The following is a 24,279-nucleotide window of genomic DNA, read 5'->3' as shown; positions in this document are numbered from 1 at the left end:
TGATGGACATTTAGTTGTTTGTATTTCTTGGACTACCATGAATAATGTTGCTATACACGTGAGATTACAAATATCTCTTCAAGATCCTGATTTTAATTACTCTGTATATATGCAAAAGTAGAATTGCTGGATAACATTGTCATTGTATTTTCATTTTTTGAGGAACCTCCATATTTTTTTCCATAGCAAATGTATCTTCTATATTCCCTCCAACAATGTACAAGATTCCAATTTCTCCATGCCCTGTGAGCACTTATTTTCTTCTTCTTCTTCTCTTCTTCTTCCTTCTCCTCTTCTCTTATAGTGAGACATCCTAACATGTGAGGTAATATGTCACTGTGGGTTTGATTTACATTTCCCTGATGATGACTGAAGTCAAAAAATCTTTTCATATACCTCTGACCATTATGTATCTAGAGTGATGCCTATTCAAGTCCTTTCCTTTATCACTTTTCTAACTGGATCCTTTAGTTTTTTGCTATTGAGTTACAGAAGTTTACTGCATCTTTTGGATATTAACCCCTAATCAAATATATGGTTTGCAAATATTCTCTCCCATTCTGTGGGTTACCTTTTTATTCCATAGTTTTCCCTTTCCTGTGCAGAAGCTTTTGAGTTTGATATAGTTCTACTTGCCTATTTTTGCTTTTGTGGCCTGTGCTTTTGGTGTCATACTAAATAAATCATTGCCAAGGCCAACGCCAAGAAGCTCTTCCCCTATGTTTTCTTCTAGGAGTTTTACAGCTTTAGGATATATGTTTAAGTCTTTAATCCATTTTAATCCATCCTGTGTTGATTTATGTGTGGGGTGTAAGATAAGGGTCTACTTGCATTCTTTCACATGTTGATATCCAGTTTTCCCAACATCATTTGCTAAAGAGAGTATCTTTTTCCTTTTGTTTATCTTGACACCCTCGTCAAAGATTACTTGATTTAAAACCCTCTAAAAAAACTAAACATTTGGGGGGGAGAAAAAAACCTAAAGATACAGTCTTTGCTTATCAACAAATTTGAACAAAGGAAACACAAAATATGTCAATGTACAGAAATGAAGCACCAGCAAATAAGACATGGTTAGGGTTAAAATACAGAGATGAAGCTGGAAAGCAAGATAACAATTTCCTTGTGGGGATTTCAGAATGTAGTGACTGCTTTATTTAGTTTTTACCTGAAAACAAAAGAATGTCACATAATACATTTAAGTGTCCAAAGTGGTATATTCCTGAAGCTAATAATATACAACATTTTAATTAATTGAGTTTAAATAAAAAAACAAAGAAATATAATATTTATCAATGTTTAACTATTAGAAGTTTCTAAATAGTTTTTATTGATATTATTGAATTCATTCAAATTATCTAAAATCAAATATCATTCCATGAAAACATAAGCATGAATGTAATTTACATATTAAAGTGATGTAAAAATGGAAGTAAAAAGAAGTGATTAATATAATTTGTAAACATTGATATTAAATCTGAACAGAATGCTAACAAGTGTAATTCAATGGGACATAAGGAAATTCACCATGAGCCAGTTCTTATTACCTGATCCAGAGGTTATGTTAATATATAAAAAGAAATAAACAATATAAGCTTCTTTCTAAGTGCTGATAAGGCACTTGATAAAAATATACCATTTATTCTTACAAAAATAAATAAGCAAGCTTATGAAGAACAAAGTTTAAAATTTACAAGCATCCATAAGAAAAGAAAGAATGAGTCAAAGAAATGTTAGATATGTGAAGAGGGAAAATGTAAATCACATCTGAGTTCCAGCAGAGCATTAGAAGTAGGTGGGAAACAGGCAGAAAAATTTGAAGAGATTAGTGTTAAGAAAAGGCTTCGAAATTTTTTTTATTAATTCAAACAGTATCTCAAGAAATATATTGTCTAAGTTGATTAATTTTAAACTAAATGGTGTGTTTTATTTTAAATTAAGTGAGTTATTTTAAACTAAATGAGTTTTTAATAATAATAATTAACAATAAATCATTTGAACTAAAGTTGACATTGAAGAGATGACAATGAAAATATGTCATGAAAATAAGACAAAACTAATGTTTTAAGATAGTCATCCACTCAACTATACTTAAAGAGTACCTATTATGTATCTTACAGTATTGTGAGCAGTGGTTATTTGCAGTGCACAAAATAGTCTGAATTCTTAGGACAGAAAATCAAGAGAATTAAAAGAGAAAGTAAGTTCAGTACAATTCTAGAAGAATTTCTGTTACAGGCAATTTATTAAAGGAATGCAAGAACGTGTCAATAGATAGAAACTATCAATAAAATTCATTACACACAACAGAAATCTAAAGAAAAAATTCTGGTTATCTTCTTAGATGCCAAAAAGCAAATTTATGATGAGAACAAATATTTGTGATAAAACATCTAGAAATTAAGTATGTGCTTCCTTATCATGATGATTAGATAAAAAGATAATAAATAGATGACAGAAGTGAAAAGTGATGAATTCAAAAAGATACTGGCATCCAAAATTCAGCATTATATTTAACTTGGTAAAATCAGAAACAAATCTAGACTGCCAATACTATCATTATTCAGCAAGTATTGGTGGCAATTGTCAAAATAATTAGATAGGAGTAATAAACTATAGGTGTAAAATTTAGAAAAAATAGTGGTAAATCTATCTCTATTTCCATTATCAGATGTCTATATATCTGAAAATCCTGAAGGAGGCAACTGAAAACTAATTTCACAAAATCAAGTAATTCATTAAGTGGTAACATATAAAATAACACAAATGGTTGTATATTTATTTACATATATAATATATAATAAAAGTTAGATAATTATATAGATGTATAACTATAAATAAACATATAAATATATAAACATATAAATGTTATCTAAATATATATAATAAAATAAAAAACAATCTAGAGAGATCTGATACATATAATAAAGTAAAATAAAATATCTGGTCATAAATCTATTATAACTTATGCAAAACCTATATGAAAAAAATTATAAACCCTCCTGAAATTTATAAAGAGACATAAACAAATGGAAAGATAAGCTGTATTTTTGATAGTCTGATTTATGATTATTGATTTATGATACTTAGTTTTTCTCTAATACATGTAACATGATGTTAACAAAAATGTCTTTTTTATCTCTAGATTTAGTCAATCCTAATATAAAGTCTGTAAGAACATAAAATAATAAGACTAGCTAGGATAATTCTGAAAAATAAAAACATGATATAATTAGTTAACATTGCCAGTCAGTTTTTAAAACATTTTATAAAACCTTTATAATCAGAACAATATTGTGGTATAGAAATAGGTGGAAAGATCAATGTAAAATAAAAAATTCCATAATGTGGAGTAATCATAGAAAGGTAACATACTTATAGATGGCATAATAAACAAGTGTGAAAAATTTTACCCTTTAAAAATTGGTATTGAGGGGATTTGGTATCCATACATACCTTTTAAATGATAAAACTGGATCTGTTCTTCACACTAAACAATTAAAAATTCCAACTGAAATATGAAAATTGCAAAAATAAGTAATACCGAAAACATTTAAGTTCATTTGTAGTTGGAGACTTTTCAAATTCTTACACAAAATCCACATGTAATTAGTAAAACAGCTTAATAAATTTCACTACAGGGAGAAAAATAAAGAAAAATACAATAAGCTGAGTGAAAAACAAATTACAAACTGGTATCAACTTACATCACAATCTAATAGGTCAACTAAAAATGAAGAATAATATTAGCAATTTATCAGAAAAACTGGCAACGGACAAAAACAGATAAATCCCAGATTAAAAAATGTAGTAGTCATTAAAGTATATTTTAGAAAAACATTAAAATGGTACTGAGATACAATTTCTTATACACCAGAATGACCAAAAAAAAAAAAAAAAAAAATTAAAAGCTGGATAATAGAGTGTTAATGAATCTATAGACAGCATACTTTGCTTGTAGGAGGGTAAAATTGTAAAACAAAGTAGTAAGGATTTTGGCAATATTTATCATAATTTCATAGTCATTTACCCTTTAAGTGAACAATACTATTCTCATTTCCTATCTTAAATACACAAACAAAATGTGATTTAGAGACAAAGCAAGTGAATGTTTAATATACCAAAACCAGAAGACATGAAATGTCCATCCATACATAATTAGTTGAATAAACTCCTTTATTACAGAGTGATGTAGTTAAATTTTACTTGCAAAAGTCAATTAATTATATTATCAAACAGTGATAGGGAATAATATCTAGAACATTTTGTTGATAAAAAAAGAGAGGGTATAAGTTTCTTTGTTTACAAAAGGAAGAAGGAAATATATGCATACATATACACATAGTCTATACCCATACCTTTTTGAAAATGTACTCATAATATGTAAAATTTTAAAATATACATTAACTATATATAAAATTTATATACAGTATCAAGCATATACCTGTATGCAAAATTTATTGACAGGATGGGAATATTGTGTATATTATGCTTCTATGGAAAAAATAAAGAAACAGAAGGGGAAAAAGCAAATGCAAATAAAGGCACTACAGGGAAAATGAGAGTACATATTATAGAAGCTAGTGATGGAAATGAGATTTCTCTTATGTACTATTTAATGTTGGTATTATGTAGATGCTATCCATAATTGAAAGACAAAATTGGATCTATGAAGACAATATTTATTCCCCCTAAGTGAAATAAATCTGAAATAATCTATCTTATTTTCATATCAATTTGTGAAATGACCATGCAGAAAAAAAATATTTTTCAAGTGATATTAAAACCAAGTATTCAACTAAATGTTTCTAATGAGATTTATTCTAAAGACAAAAATAATCAGAAAGTAATCTTAAACTTTAGGAGTACCTGGGTGATTCAGTCAGTTTAGTGTTTGCCTTTGGCTCAGGCCATGATCTCAAGGTCCTGGGATGGAGCCAGAGTGCTCCCAGCTCAGCAGGGAGTCTGCTTCTCTCTCTCAATTTACTCACTGGCTGCCCTGTTTATGGATTCTCACTCTTTTTTTCTTCTAAATAAAATCTTAAAAAAAAAAAAACTTGCTATTCGTACTGTTTCAAAATTATTGTAGGTGTTTTTTAAGATGAAGCAAATAAGCAATTGCATCTACATATTTAAGGAACCAAATTTATAAAGTAAGTTAAAATAGACACAGATATTTTAAAAAATTACATTTAAGTGAAAACTGTGTAATAGTAAGGAAGAATTCACTTAGACATGAAGAAATACATAGTATTTCTTAGTTCGGTCTACCAGAAAGGACCAGAGAGTTTTTTAAGTGACTTAATTAACAAAATTAAAAAGTGGAATGCAAGAACATCCTTTAAATTCTGTTTAGAACAAAACAAGAATGTAGGAAGAATTTTTTAACGATCAGAGAAAACAGAATGGGACTAGTTATTAAGTGTTTTAAAGAACTATAGCATGGTGTTAACATTTAAAAATATGACATTTTGAGGTGCCTGGGTGGCTTAGTTGGTTAAATGTCTGCCTTTGGCTCAGGTCATGATCCCAAAATCCTGGATAGAGCCCATGTAGGGTTCCCTACTTGGTGGGGAGCCTGCTTCTCCCTCTGCCTGCTGCTCCCCCTTCTTATGCTCTCTGTGTGTCAAATAAATAAATAAAAATCTTAAAAAAATACAACTTTGGGGGAGGTCCTGCAAGGGGGTTGTGTATGGAGATACTGAAACTCCTCTGCCCCAAATTCACTGAATCTAAAGGTACATATAAAAAATTCTCTAATTAAAAAACACTGGGAAGCTAGTTGAACAGCTCCTTCATAACAAATGGTGAAAGGGCTAAACTGAGATAGATAAGAGAGGTAAAGACATGGTCTCACCAAAGGCTCCACCTTGGCACAGCAACCTACAATTGGATAAGAACTCACAAATCCCAGGTTTCTCCATGAGGAGTGAGGGGTTTGTATCTCACATCAGCACCCCAACCTCTGGGACCTGCAATAGATAGTTGAGCCCTTAAAACATCTGTATTTGAAAATATACAGAGTTCATGCCCAGGAAACCCACAGTGCAGCAGGACACTGAGATACTTCTCTTAAGAGATACTTCTCTTAAGATACTTCCAGACTTACTCTAAGAACTAGCAGAAAGCAGCAGCCTAAAAGTGCTTAGACCATATGCAAAGATTTATTTTATAATCTTAAAACTTTTGCTGGAGAGAGGAGCCTGTTAGGACTCTTTATAGAGAGAGAGGCACTGGGAGGTATCATTTATGTGCTCTCCATCTTGGTAGTGCTGGCCTTGTGTTCTCTTAAAATCCTAAGAAAACTGATGGGTGTGCTCTGGTCCTATGCTCTCTTGCTACCTCACTAAAATGAGCAAGCATACACAGTCCAAACAGGGGATGCTTGTGGATCACCTAGCTCTGGTACCAGGGAGATCTGCATTCCTAGGTGCCACAAGACCGTAGTAATTGCAGAGACAGTTTTTGGCAGGCTACCATCCCAAGGGTAAACAGTAGAACAAAACACACACCTAATCTTTCTGTGAAATAGTCCTATTTGCTTGTCCTGGAGTTTCAGACTTAAGGTTTGCCACACGTGTATAAAGACTATGGAGGTGTTCCCAGTGAACACTCCAGGTCCAGGGGATACCATCTTTGTGCTTTTTTGCAGCCTCACTACAGATCTCTGGTACCTCCCAGAAAGTAGCTTATAGTCATCTGAAGCCCCAATTTTTTATGATTGCTGCTCAAGGAATGGCTTCAGATCACCTGGTCTGTAGGCCCTTGGGGTTTACAATTGTGATCCCACAGGCTCTATATTTTCCCCACTTTAAAAGCTGTTGCCTGAGCATATGGTCTTCAATCAGCCTGAAACTAGGTGCTGACTGAGATCCTTCCCTTTGGGACACTGACAGGTCTTGGCATACCCTCAACAACTTGAACTATCAAGAATAAATTAGGCTGCTTAGACAATCACAAAAGTTCTAGTGACAACCAAGAGTAGGGCAGTAAAGAAATATAATTTTTATCTCCTACACAAGGGTACTCCTTCAAGACAGGGAAAGGTAGCTATTTTGCCTATACATGGAGACAAACAGAGAATCAAGGAAAATGAGGAAACAGGAAAATGTTCCAAATAAAAGAACAAGATAAAACGCCAGGGGGAAAAAATAATGAAATGGAGAGGAGTAATTCACCTAATGAAGAGTTCAAAATAATGGTCATAAGATGCTTACTGAACATGAAAAAAAAGAATAGATGAACATAGTGAAAACTTCAACAAAGAGAGGGAAAATGTAAGAAAGTACCAAAAAAGATGTCATACACATAAAGAATATAATGACTGAACTCAAAAAGACACTACAGAGATTCACCAGCAGAGCACATGAAGCAGAAGAAAAGTGATTTAGAAAACAGAGCACTGGACCTCACCCAACAGAACAGCAAAAAGAAAAAGAATTAAAAGAAGTGAAGGTAGCTAAAGGGACCTATATGAGACAACATTAAGCAGAATAATATTTGCATTATATGGGTCTCTGAAGAAGAGAGAGAGAAAGGGGCAGAAAATGTAATTGAAGAAGCAGTGGCTGAAACTATTTCTGACTTGGGCAAGGAAACACACGTCCAGATCCAGAAGGCCTAAAGATTCCTAAAAAGATGAATCCAAAAAGATCCACATCAAGATACATTATAATTAAAACATCAAACGTTGAAGATAAAAAGAGAACTTAAATGATCTGAACCTCTTTGACAAATATAAATAATACATAGTTTATTGTAACTCATTTTCCCTTGTTTAATATATATACAGAAAACTATAAAAATGCAGAGACTTTATGAAATATTGAAGCAGGCAGGAACATCCATCTAACTCACATCAGCTGAATCAGTCCTGAGTTAACAGTTATTGTCAAAAAATTGCTGTCATATTTAAATCAGTCTCAGTAAAACTGATTATGATATTCACCAGCATATTTTTATCATTTGTTATATTTATCAAGAAAAGACCAGTATTCAGTTCATGAATCTTCTTGTTTCTGGCTTTATACTTTTCTACATATCTAATCATTCCCTTTTAATATCTCTTACAGTTGGTTCTAAATATTCAAAATGAAAATTTGTAGAAGTAGTAATACATGAATTCTGGTAAATACACTCAAGAATTATATCCTTTTATAACTCAATTCATTTCAATAAATGTTCATTGAATTTCAGGCATTGATTTCATGTCAGTGGGGATAAAACAATGAACCCAGCAAAGCTCCTTCTGACACAAAGCTTATGGTCTAAAGGAAAAAAAACTGAGTGATATATAAACCAACCATTAATAAGTGCTATGAAGAAAAGTAAAGTAGAATAAGAAGTATACATAATGTGGGGGACACTTTACTATCTACGTAGTTGGGAAGGCTTCTCTTAAAAGAGAACAGTGATGTATATTAGAAAAAACTGAAGGGGCAAGCCAGACCTTTATCAGGGTAAAAGATTTTCAGGAAGAGGAAATAATGCAAACTCTTAGAGACAGAAGCCACTCTGACAGGGCTTATGAAGTAAAAAGAGGCCAGTGTGACTTGAGTAGATAAAGTAAGTTGGGTGGTAGGCAGTGGGCAGTGTACATATTAGATGGCTCTCCAGAGGTTACATAATGCAGGACATTACAGATAACTGCTTTGTCTTTACCCTAAAGGTGATGACTTTTTATTCCAGATGTGATAATGATATAATTTCTACTTAAAAATAACCATTCCTTTGTGTAAAGCATAATTATTAAATCTCAGCTAGTTTCTTGATATTCTTTGAATTCATAACAAATTTCTCTACTCCATATATTCTCCCATTCTCCTTGAAAACTCTTTCATAAACCTTCTTTTTCTTCAACCTCCAACTCTTCCTTCATTATCCAGTATTATTCACACTAATAAGGTCACTCACCATTATATTTAAACACAGAAGTCTTCTGAGAAGACTTCATTTACCTGCTCTCCACTCATTTACCTGCATCTGTGATTATAAATTATGCCTTCTTTTCTTTTATTCTGCACTAATGGTCCAAAGTAACAAAAGCCAAACTTTCCACCAGAATTATAATGATGCCTTTACTAAGTTCTCCTCTCCTTTTTGGCATCATATTTTCTTATTCTATTAGGTAATTCTCATTGTCATATCAATATGAGGTAATTTTCCTTGTCCATAAAAAATATGTCAGACTTTATTCTACTTCTTGAAGTCACCACTCTCAATCTCTGCTTTTCTTCACTCTGAAACTAAAAGAAAGGATGGTATCACTGATTACCCTATTTTTTATTTCCCTCCAATTTACTTTTGAACCCATTCCAAACAAGATATTTAATAAATTATGGAGACTTGGTTCATCAATATAAGTAGTGAGTGTGCTGGATTCTTTATGTATTTAAAAAGTAAAGATGATTGGGTGGGAATTTTAAGAATGTGAAGATGATGAATACCAGATACAGCTAAAACCCTAGCCATACTCAAGCCTTACATTTTCAGTGTACACTAAGCAATTCCCACTCCCAGGATCTGCATCTTTTTGCCTAAAGGTTTTCTCTGAAGGGCAATTACAAAGCACTGAGAGTAGCCTTAATCCAATATTTTGCTGGAGATGGTATACAAATTCCCCAGTTGGCTCCTTTATAAGTTAAATAACTCTTAAATGTTTTTTCTATTCCGTTTTCTTTGGTTTCCAGATAATTCCAATGGCCCAAAGTTGGCTTTCAAACTCACATTTAATTTGGTGCCTTCCTTTAGGTGGTCTTACTTCTCTACTCTTATGACAGTGATTAGTGTATGTTCCAAATCGATTCTTGCACTCAAATCCTTGTCTTAAGGTCCATTTTTAGGAAAATTCACACAAAGATGTATGTTTTCTTAGGTTCAAATAACTAGAGAGAGTAAGCTGAAAAGATTTTATCCCTAAAATTAAGTTTATCATCCATGAGCAGAATTAAAACAAATAAAACATTACACAAAAATTCATCCATGTGGTGGTAGCTGAAGAGCATACATTGCACAAAAGTGTCTATACATTTTAGACAGTATAGTTAACATCAAGGGGGATAAATATTACACCCTAAGGGAGTCTCCATGTGAGGTCACTTGGGGTATAGGATAACTTGAATATCTATGATAGTAGAACAGCAATATCTCCAGTATTTCTATGGTAGAAACATCCATTGTACTTGCTGCACATTGCTGCAGACAGACTGAGCTATATGGAGCACTGTGAGATTAAACAAAGTTGGAGAGGCTGGAAAAAGTCTTCCCAAAGGTTTAAAATGGTGTGCTTATCATGAGTATAGACTGACAGTGTTGACAGCTCCAGATCTTGCATGGGAAATCTATTTATTTTAACCTCAGCTGTCATTGCCTACTCAGCCACTTCTCTGCTGTTATAAACTCTCACTTTCTGTTAGACATCTAGAGTGGCAAGTGAAAAAAAATGAAATTTAGGTTTTTCAATAAAATAATGAAAGTTCAAAGCTTTGCACTGCAGCTTTGTTTCTGAAGAATTTTCTGCTGCCAGACAGGTACAGAGAACTGAGCTCATAATAAAACTGGTGGGGAAAACACTTAGCAAAGTATTTTCACATGTGTCAGGACATGGACACACACGCACACATACACACACAAATTTATTTTCTCATATCTAGAGGGATTAGGTACTAATGCTTGGTCTTTTGCTACTTGATGACTTCCATGTACCTCTATACCAAATTCACTTTAGTTTTAATATAAAGATATTGTATCATAATCTAAACAAAGGAGGATGAAGAATACCAAACAATAATATTTACAGATTTTTTTCTCATCAACTTCACTAAAATAAGAATATTAATAACCATAAACTTGAGTTTACATCTAATTAGAAAACAAGAAATTTCAATAAAAAGATGAAAGGAACCATTACAAGCTTAGAAGCTCTAAATAAGGAAAGGATCCTATTTTCCCAAAACCATAGTGCGTTTATACATCAATAAGAAATTATGTGGTACAAATAAGGAAACAAGCATAAAAGAAGTTGTGAATACATAAATCTTTAAATATTTTTAAATTATGCTTTTTGAGTTAAATTGTCCCCTTGAAAATTGTCAATTCACAAATTAAGGAATAAAGGAGATTCAGAGGGAGATTGGGGACATGCTGTATTAGAAACTGTGTCAAAATAATTAAAATATTAGCAATTAACCAACAAAAGTTTTACCTGGAAATTCAAAACTTGTTGGGAAAAGAGGGTATTTATAATAAATACAAGGTCTACTCACCAAGGTTTTCAAAGATGCTATTTTAAAAATATAGGATGATATTTGCTGTGGGTCTTTCATAGATAGATTTTATGAAGTTCAGGAATATTCCCTTTATCCCTATACTTTGAAGCGTTTTAATCAGAAACAGATGCTGGATTTTGTTAAATGTTTTTCTGCATCAATTGAGAGGACCATGTGATTCTTCTCTCTTCTCTTATTGATTATCATCCTCAATGGGAAAAAGCTTGCAGTCTTCCCATTGAGATCAGGAACACGACAAGGATGCCCACTCTCACCACTCTTGTTCAACATAGTATTAGAAGTCCTAGCAACAGCAATCAGACAACAAAGAGAAATAAAAGGTATCCAAATTGGCAATGAAGAAGTCAAACTCTCTCTCTTCGCAGATGACATGATTCTTTATATGAAAACCCAAAAAACTCCACCCCCAAACTATCAGAACTCCTACAGCAATTCAGCAACATGGCAGGATACAAAGTCAATGTGCAGAAATCAGTGGCTTTCTTATACACTAACAATGAAAATACAGAAAGGGAAATTAGAGAATCAATTCCACTTACTATAGCACCAAGAACTGTAAGATACCTGTAAGAAACTGTAAGATACTGTAAGATACCTGTAAGAAACCTAACCAAAGAGGTAAAGGAACTGTACTCGAGGAACTACAGAACACTCATGAAAGAAATTGAAGAAGACACAAAAGGATGGAAGACCATTCCATGCTCTTGGATCAGAAGAATAAACATTGTTAAAATGTATATACTGCCTAGAGCAATCTATACTTTTAATACCATTCCTATCAAAATTCCACCGGTATTTTTCAAAGAGCTGGAGCAAATAATCCTAAAATTTGTATGGAATCAGAAGAGACCCCGAATTGCTAAGGAAATGTTGAAAAACAAACATAAAACTGGGGGCATGATGTTACCTGATTTCAAGCTTTACTACAAAGCTGTGATCACCAAGACAGCATGATACTGGCATAAAAACAGACACACAGACCAGTGAAACAGAGTAGAGAGCCCAGATATGGACCCTCAACTCTATGGTCAAATAATCTTCAATAAAGCAGGAAAAAATATACAGTGTAAAAAAGACAGTCTCTTCAATAAATGGTGCTGGGAAAACTAGACAGCTATATGCAGAAAAATGAAACTCGACCATTCTCTTACACCATACACAAAGATAAACTCAAAATGGATAAAAGATCTCAATGTGAGGCAGGAATCCATCAGAATCCTAGAGAACATAGGCAGTAACCTCTTTGATATCAGCCACAGCAACTTCTTTCAAGATAAGTCTCCAAAGGCAAAAGAAACAAAAGCGAAAATGAACTTTTGGGACTTCATAAGCTTCTGCACAGCAAAGGAAACAGTCAAAAAAACAAAGAGGCAACCTACGGAATGGGAGAAGATATTTGCAAATGACAGTACAGACAAAAGGTTGATATCCAGGATCTATGAAGAACTCCTGAAACTCAACACACACAAAACAGACAATCATGTCAAAAAATGGGCAGAAGATATGAACAGACACTTCTCCAATGAAGACATACAAATGGCTATCAGACACATGAAAAAATGTTCATCATCACTAGCCATCAGGGCGATTCAAATTAAAACCACATTAAGATACCACCTTAAACCAGTTAGAATGGCCAAAATTAGCAAGACAGGAAACAACATGTGTTGGAGAGGATGTGAATAAAAAGGAACCCTCTTACACTGTAGGTGGGAATGCAAGTTGGTGCAGCCACTTTGGAGAACAGTGTGGAGATTCCTCAAGGAATTAAAAATAGAGCTTCCCTATGACCCTGCAATTGCACTACTGGGTATTTACCCCAAAGATACAGATGTAGTGAAAAGAAGGGCCATCTGTACCCCAATGTTAGCAGCAATGGCCACGGTTGCCAAACTGTGGAAAGAACTAAGATGCCCTTCAATGGACAAATGGACAAGGAAGATGTGGTCCATATACACTATGGAGTATTATGCCTCCATCAGAAAGGATGAATACCAAACTTTTGTAGCAACATGGACAAGACTGGAAGAGATTATGCTGAGTGAAATAAGTCAAGCAGAGAGAGTTAATTATCATATGGTTTCACTTATTTGTGGAGCATAACAAATAACATGGAGGACAAGGGGAGATGGAGAGGAGAAGGGAGTTGAGGGAAATTGGCAGGGGAGGTGAACTATGAGAGACTATGGACTCTGAAAAACAATCTGAGGGTTTTGAAGGGGCGGGGGGTGGGATATTGGGGGATCCAGGTGGTGGGTATTATAGAGGGCACGGATTGCATGGAGCACTGGGTGTGGTGCAAAAATAATGAATACTGTTACACTGAAAAAATAAAAAAATTTTAAAAAATGTAGGAAAAGTAACAAGAATCAAAATAATGTATTGTTCTACCAGACTTATCAAAAGGACTACTACGTCTTCTCCTTTCCCTTCCTCCCTCCCTCCCACCTTCCCTTCCCTCCCTACACTTTCTTTTCCTCCTCTCCTTTCCCCCACTTCCTCTTTCCCTCCTTCCCCCTTCCTTTTCTTTTTCTCTTTGCTTTCTTATCTACAGTATGAATAGCTCTAAAAAGTACGTGATTTCAAGACTGAGAACCAATGATCTGTATTTGTTTTGGATGTCTGTTCACTGACACTAATCAATACTGTATGTGATTTTCTTACAGTAAATTGTCAATACTAGCTCATTTATTAACAGATAGAGAAGCTGGGCTGCTTCATATGGATTGAAACCCTTTCTAGGGAAACCTCTCTAGATATGTCATGCTGTTAAATATGTAGGCATAACTTAATATAGGACAGAAATGATAAAGCAACCAATGGATAAATAGATATATGGGCAGAAATAGTTTCAAGTCTATCTTGTCTATAGACTTGAAGTCAACAGACAGTCTACCAGTCTACAGACTGTTTATCACATTCTATCTTGTCCTGTACCCAGAACATACTCTTGCACCCCTATGGATACCCAACACATCCACTGGACAATGAAAAAAAAAAAAAGATGTGGAAATAAATCTATTCATCACCAGTCCATGTACATTAAACAATTTACTGAATCAATACTCCATCTGGATTTACAAACACCATCAATTTGCTCTTTGAAAAAGTTGAGGGCATGTGAAGATTTTATGTTTCATTTTGTCTCATAATTAATGTGTTTGTCTTTTTCTATGTTAAATCATGGGTAAATCTACTTGATCCCAAAATGAACTGCACTAATAAAATTATTGAAGGCCTAATTAATTACCATGGTTATGAAGACAATTTTCAATCTAGTATTATACTGAATAATAGGCATCTGCTGGAGATGCTGCCATCCCTATCACTAAATTATCACTTAGGAAATGGTTTTGCCAAAATCTGACAATGATAATGTCATTTATCATGGAATGAGTTGTCTTCATTTATTTTACAAATTTTGTAGGTTACAGTTGACATACCTCTCCAGGATACTATATCAAAATTGGTGTTGATTCTATTTAAGTATTTATTCAACATCTATTCTAGCAGTAGTAAATATATTACATAAAGATATGTATGTGTGTATCTCAACAATATTTTTCAAACAGCACAAAGTCTCCACTATCAGGAAATAATTAAGTTGTAAATACAGCTAGTTAGGAGTATTAATAATTTTTAATAGGAAATAAATACCTCTTAATTCATCTTGTTAAATATTTTATGTACAGTTAACCGTGAAATGTTAATGGAAATATATTTACCACCTAAGGAAAACAAGTATCAAAAAATTCATCTTTCAAAGAAAATAATTAAGACACCACTGAGCAAATAAACTTTGCTTTTTTAAGTTAAATATGCAAAAGTAAAATAAGACAATATGCAAAAATTGCTTCCATAAACTCCAAATGTGATAGATCTGTCTTGTTAAATATTTCTTAAGCAATTTTTAATTGACAACATATGTTAAACATCACAAAGAATGTGTGTGAAGCTCTTTGCATCTGTCAGAGCTTCTTAAAGCTAATTCCTCTTTAATATGTTTGCTTCTCTTGTATTGTAGCGTGCTTTGTTTCTGTGTGTCAGATTCCAATATTGGTATTATATGAGAAATAGGAAAATACAATCTTGGCAACTCTAAAGGAAGTGATTCTAAAATATCTCTGGTATATTGATTCTGGGGCACCTAGGCGGCTCCAGTCAGTTAAACATCTGCCTTCAGCTCAGGTCATAATCCCGGGGTTTTGGGATCAAACCGGATTGGGCTCCCTGATGAGCAAGGAGCCTGCTTCTCCCTCTCCCTCTGCCTGCCATTCCCCTTGTGCTCTCTCACACTCCCTCTCATTCTCTCTCTCTCTCTCTGTCAAATAAATAAATAAAATCTTCTTAAAAAAACAAAATATCAATTCATAAATTGACAGCTATTAAAATTGAGAATAAATCATTAATTTTACTGAATCTAAATAGGGATTTAGGTAAGATGCATGTAGACCCCTACTTAAACTTGATCAGCCCACACATAAAAAAGAAGATAAGTTAATGTGGGGATAATCAATGGTTAGTGTTATTTCTATTAACTTAAAACAGTTCTAAATTTGACTTTATGTTTCATGTGTTCCATGTGTAATAGTATTCAATTAGAAGATATCCTAAGACAAATTATAAAATTTTTCAGTAATTAAAATGTACTACCCCGAGTTTATTAGAAATCACTATACCTTTCTTTTGTCTTCCCTAGTTTGGCTCCATGCAACAAGATCCTTTTGCCTTCCACGCAGTAGAATTGAATTGAATTGAAGAACTGAAGTAGAATTGATGTCTTGGTGAAGAGGAATGTTACTACATGACATTATATATATACTACCTTACCCAAAGGGTGTTTTGTTTTTCCCCAGCACAGAAAGGTTTTATTGACCATTGTTCCTCACTTTCTAATTCATCAGTCAATCTCTGTCTCATTACCACTACACTATGGTTTCTTTCTAGGTCACTGTAATTATTTCAAAATTATGTAAAAGTATTACAAACACCCTCCCTCTCTTTTTCTCTCTCTCAAAGTTATACCAATTCAAGTGTCTCTCTGTCCAACTGTCCAATTTGCATCTCATCTCACTGATGCCCGAGATCATGACCTGAGCCGAAGGCAGTGGCTTAACCCACTGAGCCACCCAGGCGCCCCTCAATCTCTCTCTTTAAAAAAAAAGAAAGAAAGAAAGAAAGAAAGAAAGACAAAAGAAATTGAGGAACAAAGGATAGAATATCTCTTCCGCTGAGCAGAGAGCCCGATGTGGGGCTTAATCCCAGGACCCTGGGATCATGACCGGAGTTGAAGGCAGAGACTTTAACCCACTGAGCAGAGAGCCTGCTTCCCTCTCTCTCTCTCTCTCTGCCTGCCTCTCCATCTACTTGTGATTTCTCTCTGTCAAATAAATAAATAAAAAATCTTAAAAAAAAAAAAAAAAGAGAGAGAGAGAGATTGAGCATCAGTGAGTGGTGGTAGGGAGGGGCAGAGGGAATGGAAGAGAGAGAATCTTAGCAAGCTCCACATCAGTATGAAGCCCAGTTCAGGGTTTGATCTCACAATCCTGAGATCATGACCTGAGCCAAAATCAAGAGTTGGACCCTAACCTACTAAGCCATCCAGGTGCCCCATTGTTCCTCACTTTCTAATTCATCAGTCAATCTCTGTCTCATTACCACTACACTATGGTTTCTTTCTAGGTCACTGTAATTATTTCAAAATTATGTAAAAGTATTACAAACACCCTCCCTCTCTTTTTCTCTCTCTCAAAGTTATACCAATTCAAGTGTCTCTCTGTCCAACTGTCCAATTTGCATCTCATCTCTTCTTCTCTCACGCTTGTTTTCCTCTCAACACAGATAAGGTATTGGTTTGGCTATACTCCAGTGGCTATGTAGAATACAACCATCCCTGCCACCTGGATAGCATATGGAGCAAAGTGAGTGAGTTTTTTTCATTCTAGAGGGTTGCAATAGGAACAATCGGTCTCTTTTAGGAATATCTGCATTTTCCTTAGAGCCAAACACAATAGATACTATGAAGATATTGGGGATAGAGAAAGGTCAATTTTTTTTTTTTTTTTTTACCATGGTATGGTGAGTTCTGTGAAGTGTGTAAGCCTGACGATTCACAGACCTGTACCCCTGGGGCAAAAATACATCATATGTTAATAAAAATAATTAATAAAACAATCTACTATGGAAGCATACTTGTTGGGTTGGAAAAAAAGAAACCCACTGAGTTATAAAATAAACATAGTGGTGGAAAATATAACAAAAGTATAAGGGGTGAAGGTATGGAAAAAAATAGGTGAGTTCTACCTATGAACATATGGGAAAAAAAAGTGTATATCATGAATTTTCTGAAATACTTTTTTTTTTTTAAATTTGACTGATTTGGCAGTTTGTTAGGTTTGTTAGGCAACCAGTTCATTTTAGATCAGCTCAGAGAAGTCTAGCCATTTATCAATAGGGCATTGCTTGTTAGCTGAATGGAAATATATGTGCCATTTCAATGTTTTCTTTCATTTATATTAGTATTTTTTAATACTGGATATCAAAAATAGATTCTTAAAATATTATAGCTTTATTACATATATTTCAATTACATTTCAGTTGCTTACAAATAAAACACCAATACTATGAATAACTGACTTAAAATTTAAATATTAGCTTTCTCATCTTTTTTTAAGATTTATTTATTTACTTTAGAGAGAGAGAGAGAAAGAGATCGTGAAAGTGGGGGGAGAGGCAGAGGGAGAGTATCTCAAGTAGACTCCCTACTAAGCAGGGAGCCTAACATGGGGCTCAATCTCCTGACCCATGAGATCATGACCTGAGATGAAACCAAGAGTCAGATGCTTAACCAACTGAGTCACCCAGGTGCCCCTAGCTTTCTCAAATTTTAAAGTAAAACATTATTTTAATTGATTTCTGAAACTAAAGTGCAGATCACTCAGGAATCTAAGATATCTTCTCTTTATATTACAAGAAAAAGAAAATCAAAGGAATTGATCTAGTCATTCAGAATTTTCTTTCTTTGAAACTGAGTATAGACACCCCCAGTATCTTGTTAGCTCTACGGTCCTATCTGGTGAGACTAAAATAGTTTATTTTGCATAGAAACATTAATATCCAGTACAATGATCAGAGTCTTTAAGAAAAATTAATACCCAAAAGTTAATTTTGATAAAACCTGCTCTAAAGTAGTCTATACTTTGGGGAAATCCTGTGTATTTACAGCATTATATTACAAAAGTACTATAACCTTGAATGACTGAAAAATCCAAAATTTTACTTCAATATGACTTAGCATAACTATTCTTTCTATTGGGCTTTTTGTTTGTTTTTGTTGTTGTTGTTGTTGTTTTGTTTGTTTGTTTTCCCAAAATAGAGAACAAGGCTATGAGATATATTATTAGGACACATATTAAGATATAAAAAAGTGAAATAGTAATACATTGTGGTTTTAAAAGCCCAAGAAGTATAGAAGTTGGGCATGGAGAAGAGAGAAGAGCTTCATAGCTTCAGCACCCAAGGCTACTTCAAATACAGCCAGAATAACTATCAACCAGGGTAACTTCCCATCTAGTAAAATGACTTAGCTCTCTCACTCCCTGGCTGCCCCTCTTAATTACTCTCTAATCTCATTCTGTCTTCTGCTTGTAAACTATACATACACATTTCATTTTACATGTGTGTAATGCAAATGTAGAAGAAGCCATCTTAAGGCCAGTTCCAGCATTGTGTGACATTTAAAAGAAGCATAAATTCAACATTAAACCTTTGAAGAATACTTCAGTAGTTTAATGTAGATTTCTGTCAGGAGATGAATAAGGCATTGTATTAAAATTAATTAAAATTTATTGTCGTACTTTTCCTAATAAATTTATTCATTCACTGTCCTTTCCCTCTTTCCTCCTGTATATATTCCACTTCCAGGGAAGTTTCTTCCTTTTCAGCCCTTTTTACCTCTCACACTTTCTCATGTACTGATGTATGGTTTGTTCTATCATTAGCCTGATTAGTGAAGACTAAGTGGTTTCTCAGAAAACCTTCCTCTTTAGAAGTTGGGGGAAGGGATGAATCACAAATATTTATAATGTGTTGTGTTTCCTGGTAATATTTCACTGTAATAGTGCTGGCATACTTCCAAAAAGTGGGCTGTAATGCTTACTTCTGGTACCTAGTGTCCCTTCCAAACCACAAAGCAATAATAATTTTTTCCTTTATTTACAAACTGTTTATTGGTCTAAAGAAATTACTTTCATTTGAAGTTGTAACTAAAATTAAATGGTAAAATAATATATAAAGCCTATGTTAAAAATAATATATGTAAATGTTTTTGTTTGTTTGGTTGGATTTTCCAGCTTTATTGAGATATAATTGATATGTAACATTGTGTAAGTTTAAGGTGAACAGCGTGATGATTTGATACACTTATGTACTACAAAATATTTACCACAATAAGGCTAGTTAACACATCCTTTAGCTTACATGATTACCATTTTGACATTGTTGTTATAGTTGGAACATTAAAGCATCCTGGTCAAAGGTCACAAATTTCCAGTTAAAAAAGATAAATCAGTTCCAAGGATCTAACATATAGCAAGGTGACCATAGTTAACAACACTTCCTTTTCCAACTGACCTAGGCCTACTTTTAATTAATTTTCTTCTTTCAGTGTCTCTGAACATAGTGCCATCTGACTTGTTCTCATTGTCCTCCTTTTTTATCCCCCCTGGAAAACTTTGTTATTAGAAAATTTGGAGAAGTCCTAAAGAAAACAAACTACTAAATGTTTAGTCTCTCTTGTCTGAATTTCTAGTGTGTCCATATAGAGCATATGAAGCATACAGTCATGAGAAGCAGTGCTACAAACTTATTCACACAAAATTACATACATAAAGTAGTTCTTTAATCTTGCATACAACAAACTTCTTTTTTTTTTTTTTAAGATTTTATTTACTTGACAGAGAGAGATCACAAGTAGATAGAGAGAGGCAGAGAGAGAGGGGGAAGCAGGATCCCTGCTGAGCAGAGAGCTTAATGTGGGGCTCGATCCCAGGACCCTGGGATCATGACCTGAGCCAAAGGCAGAGGCTTTAACCCACTGAGCCACCCAGATGCCCCAACATACAACAAACTTCTTAATGGAAATTCAAACTGCGTACAGATTAAGAAATCTTTTACATGACCTCTCATTCCCTAATCTCCCATACCTAATTAAGTTTCAATTCTATCATTTATTTGCTTATTTTTCTCAGATTTCCTGTTGCCTTCTCGGTCCTTCTAGCTGGACTAAGAATCAAACTGACATGAGACAGATTAAGAGGAGAAAATAAAATTTAATCTCACATATACAAGTAATCCACACAGACATGGAAATTCTAAAGTGAGGCAAAACAAGGCATATATGTCATCCTGAACTAAGAAGAAAGGGTCAGTAGGGGTCTGGGACTTCAGAGGGAAAAAAAAAAAAATTACAGGGCAGTAAGAACAGTGGATCTTTGGAAATCAGATGTTTGCCCTACCATACAAATGGGTGACTCAGATAAAATTTATTTCTGGTAATCATCCTTATTCAGGAAAAGACCCCCAATTTAGGTTCTTCTATGGAGTTCTCAGAAGGACAAAATTTCTTTTGAGCTTGGGAGGCTTCAACTGTGCCTTCATCTCAAAATAATCTTTATGCCAATATGGTCCATCCTGGGGGGACCTGTTCTTGGCTCCCACATATTATTAAAGCAAATATTAAAGAAACCATAAACAAATAACAAAATTGAGTGGGGAATATCTTTCTTATATTTTATCCCATTTCTTCTTAGAGCATTTGAGAAGTGGATATAATTTAATTCTATTCTCAATGTTCATTACTTCTTCCAACACTGAATTAAAATGAAGAGACATACAACTGAATGCCAACAATAACAGTGTGGTTTGAATAAATGTTTGGACTCACCTTCAGATTATATATATATATATATATATATATATATATATATGACATCAAATGTACCTTTTCAAGTACACATTATGGCTCATAGTATTTTGTGTTTGTGTGTGGCTCATAGTATTTTTAATTAAAAAAATTATATATGTATATATGTCTGCAACATGAATTTTCAACTATAAAAAATAAAGAAATTCCTTAGAATATCTCCCTGTAATACAGACCATATGTAAGCCAAAAACTTGCTCATTATACTATAAAAAAGAGCTCTGAGCAACTGTAAATAAATATATTTACTGATGAGGGAGCAGGAGGCTGGCTGAGGACAAAGCAAAAGCTGGCGCCTTGCACCCCCTCTTCACCCGCTCCCCTCCATATGTGTAGCATTCCTCAGGCACCCCTGACTGCCATAAAACGATAAATAGTTAACTTGCAGGGATCACAATCCTGCAGAACAGGAATCTCCCTTGCCCTACAAGATGTCCTAGAGACCTGAACAGGGAGGTTACCTTATCAATAGCACAAATTTCCAGAGGCGAATAACTCTTGGTTCCTGAAGCCCTAATGTCCCCCTCCCACCATAAACTGGAGGAGACTGGGGTAGAAAGGAATGTAAATGATAGCCAGATCATAATGCCCCACCAAGAATCCCCCATTATCTTGATGTTAGTGCTTGACCTAAAGACGACATTAATCAAGCCATAATGGCAAAGACTCCCCCCCGGCACCTTGTAGACCCTCCCTAGCATGTGAGAACTCTGTCGAAATCCCCCATTCCTTCACCACCTCCCCCCAACCGTGGGGTATATAACATGCCCACCTTCACAACCCGGGGCAGCAGCTCTTCCTGCCCACGGGTTCTGTCCCCGTGCTTTAATAAACCACCATTTTGCACCAATGACGTCTTAAGAATTCTTTCTTTAGTCGTCGGCTCCGAACCTCCTCACCACACCGAACCTGACTTAAGGTTCTGGGACTTCATCATTTTTGGCGAGCCAGGCAGGAGATTTGTGAGTCTTTACATTTGGACTCTGAGCTTCGGTGCAAATTGGTGAGTACTTTCTCTCCTTTTCCTGTACTCTCATTCCAGGGCTTTTTCAAGGAGTATGGTCTTATTGGAACACTTGCATGTCAATTGCTCAGGCTGTAATCCTCTAGCCCGTGGCTACTCCACAGGGAGGAGAGCGCCTGCCTTTTGGCTGTAAGCTAGTACCCTGGCCGGAATGGCAATAAGACCCAGAAACTTGATGGCCTCACTCTATTCCTGTTCTTATAGAAAGTTGTCTCTCTTGGGCACGGGACAGCCACCTAAGTCACCAGGACGGCTGCCAATCTTAAGACTCCCGTGTGAGGTTTCCTCCTGATTGATCTAATGTGATCCCCTCCACATGCCCGGTCTAGCCACTTCTGGCCGCGGGACCTCCATTGGGAGCCGGCCGAAACCAGTACCCGATTGAATTAAAACGCAACCGGGGAACGTTTCCTAGGGAAATTGGCTGTAAGGACCACATGTGTTGGAATGTCGCTTAGACCATGATGGATTTCAGTCTTTACTGTTTCTCGTCAGTGTCATCTGCAAACCGCCTAAAGCTATGAAATTGGGTAATTTCCCCTTGCCAAACTTTTCTAGTATTTCCATGGGTTAATATGGCAAAACAGTATGCAGTCTTCAGGATAGACAATGGCTTGGCATGGCACAATTTCCTAGTCCATTCACCAGGCACCCATCTGTAGCCTAGGATGCGATGGGGAAGTGGAGGGACGCCGGCACCCCTCCAGGGCCTTTTAAGGCATGACGGTGATCAATAGCGATATCTTGAGGGATGCCTCTGGTCGCTTTTGACACACAGGAACCTCTGACATATCCTGCGTGGGACGCTACCCAGGAGTCAGGGGAGATTTGGTAATGGACCTTCATTACTTTTCTGGAAGCATGGCCTCAGTAGGCTTCCTCAGTTCCCAAGGACTCTACCTTGGGGTGCCTTTTAACCCACTGGAAATAATTTGGATTGCAAAACTTAGGAAAGGACTGAGCTCCTGTAACACTGCATGGCCTCAGTGGGATCTATCAGTTAGATCTCTGCAGGAAAGAGGGCAAATGGACCTAGGGTGCCTGCACCGCTCATACCTAGGCCTTCATTGCTCTACACCAGGACCCCTAAGGGGCTTTTGTGAAATGTGTTTGCCCAAATGAGTCAGCTAGTAAACGTTCTCCTGACATATTCGGTGATAATTACGTAAATAAGCCTTCTTCTAGTAAACCCAGGTTGCTGGGCCATCCCTAGCAAAGGGGACTCTGGCTTTATTTCTCTGTTTCTCCTAATAGATGTGGGGGCTTCTCCCTCACTCACATCCCGTGTTAATGGATATAACTGGAGCCAACTGGGGTTGGTCTAACTCGAGACAGAGACCATAAGGAATATTCCCAAGCAGCTGCCGAAACTCTCTTTGTTTCGGGGAAGTTTCCCTGTGTTCTCTGGCCTGACTTGGACTGCCTAACCCCTTCCCCCTTGCTGGTGGGAAAGCATGGCGTCTGCTCCTCTGTTGGGGCTTATGAGCTCTAAAACCGGGAATCTTTTCTCTGCCTCCTGGCAGCGCTTTGTTTCTTCTGTTTCCCCCTTATGTGTTTCTGTACCAACGTGTGTGCAGCCTGCATGACTGGCCTCTAGATCATGCGCCACAGCTCCTTCTCTCTCCACTGTCAAGGAGCAAAAACAACACTCCCTGGACCTAACACCCCCACTCCAGATCTTCCCACGCATGTCTCAGGTAAACATTCAAAGTGGAGTGGGCCCAGGTGGAACATAAATCACTATTGGAACTAAGTTAAGTTTGTTGGTTTAATTAAGACCTGTCTTTTAAGTTTACAGCAGTAAATGTGAAGCTTTTATTCTATCAAAGTTTACTGAAGGTCAAATAAGCTTGTGATACTTGTTAAAATTTGTTAGCAAAGAAATGACGAAACTGATGGTTAATTGTTGTCTCAAAGTTCTAATGGGTAATTGCTGAAGTAGCTTTCAAAGTCTTTGGTAACCTGAAAGTTTTAAAGTTTTGCTT

The sequence above is a fragment of the Mustela nivalis genome (genome assembly GCF_964662115.1).
Source record: "Mustela nivalis genome assembly, chromosome: 15".
Lineage (NCBI taxonomy): Eukaryota > Metazoa > Chordata > Mammalia > Carnivora > Mustelidae > Mustela > Mustela nivalis.
This window is presented reverse-complemented; position numbering follows the sequence as displayed.